Below are 2,500 nucleotides of genomic sequence, written 5' to 3'. Positions count from 1 at the left end.
TTGATGATCTATTCACGGGGTTAGAATTTCTTTTTTATATAAAAGAGCTCGGACTAGACCTTGGAGATGTATACGCTCAGATTTCACCAAAGATGGACACGAAATGCTGGAATCTGTAGGGTCTCGACCCGAAACGTCACCCATTCCTGCTCTCCAGAGATGCTGCCTGTCCCGCCGAGTTACTCCAGCATTCTGTGTCCAATCTTCTTCCTCTTTATTCTCTCACGGTCGGGGCAGTCGAACCATTCGTCGGGGCGATCGAAGCACTCGCAACCGGCGATCAAAACTCCCGTGTCGGGACGGTCAAAGCAGGAATTCACTGGAGTTTAGAAGGATGAGGGGGTATCTTATGGAAACACATAAAATTATAAAAGGACTGGACAAGCTAGATGCAGGAAAAATGTTCCCAATGTTGGACGAGTCCAGAACCAGGGGCCACATTTTAGAATAAGGGGAGGTCATTTAAGACTCAGGTGAGAAAAAACTTTTTCACCCAGAGAGTTATGAATTTATGGAATTCCCTGCCACAGAGGGCAGTGGAGGCCAAGTCACTGGATGGATTTAAGAGAGAGTTAGAAAGAGCTCTAGGGGCTAGTGGAATCGAGGGATATGGGGAGAAGGCAGGCACGGGTTATTGATAGGGGACGGTCAGCCATGATCACAATGAATGGCAGTGCTGGCTCGAAGGGCCGAATGGCCTCCTCCTGCACCTATTGTCTATGTTTCTAAGCTCCTGCGGCTTGGAGTTCCCAAAGTCGGTCTCTAACCAGCGACTGCGAAGTTGGGGCCCCAAAGTCAACCCCACGACAGGGATGGTGAACCCCGTAATGTTAAGTCTGCAGACGACCACGGTGAAGCTCTCGAAGGTCCGTCTCCAACAAAGGCCGGCAACTCCTCGATGTTAGGCCGCAGTGCGGACGGAGATACGATACGGGAACAAAAATTGCACCTCCGTCGAGGTAAGAGATTAGAAAATGTTTCCCCTTAGAGAGAGTCTTCCTTGACAAACCGACTCTCCGTTTCCCTTTCCCCTGACTCTCCATCTGACGAAGGGTCTCGACACGAAATGTCATCTGTTTCCTTTCTCCAGAGATGCTGCTTGACCCGCGGAGTTACTCCAGCTTTCTGGGTCTATCTTGGGTTTAAAGCAGCATCTGCAGTTCCTTCCTGCACGTTTACCTCGGTGTGTGCGGAGTTATATTCCTCCGCTGGAGCAAGGAGGGAGGGTTGGAATAGCTGTGAGCTACCTGGCCCTGAGTCATCATGTCTGTGGTGCCGTTCTGCTGCCAAGTGAATAGCTGGTGGATAAAAGGAGTCGATGAAATCAGATACTGGGTGTGTGTGCGTATGTGTGACATGCACCAGCAGAACCTGTTGTTGGAAGCCACCTCCTCCCAGCATTTGCCAGCCACATTCTCTGCACCTCCGCCCAAGATCCAGTGCTTATTGTCTCGCCAAAGGCACTAGTAAAGAGGCACGCAGATCCACTGGTGAGCAAAGATCCTACAGCGAGCAAGATAGATCACTTGGCGGAAAAGACGTAGTACGGTCATGGGTAATTTTCGGCCCCATTTCCGTAACCGACTTCCGTCTCCGCACCAAAGATCCCGTAGGATTCTAGCACGGAGACGGAAGCCGGTTACGGAAACATCCTCGTAAAAATAAAAGTTATTTGGGAAAGATCTTCTCCTCATTTTCAGAATTATAAATTATTAACACAAACTGTTCCCCCGCAACGTTGATTACACTGCGAGTCGGGTCGGGTTGGGTTACTGAAATGGATGGAAAAAAGGCCCATGTTCTGCTCCGTTGCGTACTACACGTCAGCCCATTGCATTTAGGAGTGGTCTATCTTGCCCGCTATAGGATCTTTGCTGGTGAGATACCAGACTGACGAGGCTGTGGCCTTAACAAGAGGTTAGATGTACCCAAAAAGCTGGAGTAACTCCAGCAGGTCAGACAGCATCTTTGGAGAAAAGGAACAGATGACGTTTTGGGTTGAGACACTTCTTCTGAGGATCAATTAACCCACAAACCCGCACGTCTTTGGGATGTGTGTGGTGGGGGGGGGACCGGAGCGCCCGGAGAAAACCCAAGCAGTCACAGGGCGAACATACAAACTCTGTACAGACAGCACCCGAGGAGTCAGGATCGAACCCGGGTCTCTGGCGCTGTGCCACCATGCAGTCAGAGGCTGACTTAATAACTAATCAGTCTGAAAAAGGGCCCCGACTTAAAATGCCACTCTCCATATTCTCCAGAAATGCTGCCTGACCAGCTGGTTTAAACCGAAGATGGACACTAAAAGGTGAAGTAACTCAACTCAACAGAATAGGTGATGTTTCAGGTCGAGACCCTTCTGAAGAAGGAAGAAGGGTCTTGACCCGAAAGCATCTATTCTCAAAAGCATATTTTCTCCAGAGATGCTGCCTGACCCGCGGAGTTTCTCCAGGGTGACGCCACACCCCCTTGACCCAGTTGACCTCAGTCCCCCCTGACC

The sequence above is a fragment of the Leucoraja erinacea genome, unplaced genomic scaffold, assembly GCF_028641065.1.
Source record: "Leucoraja erinacea ecotype New England unplaced genomic scaffold, Leri_hhj_1 Leri_379S, whole genome shotgun sequence".
Taxonomy (NCBI): Eukaryota; Metazoa; Chordata; class Chondrichthyes; order Rajiformes; family Rajidae; genus Leucoraja; species Leucoraja erinaceus.
The sequence above is the reverse complement of the archived record's forward strand: the minus strand, read 5'-3'. Positions refer to the sequence as shown.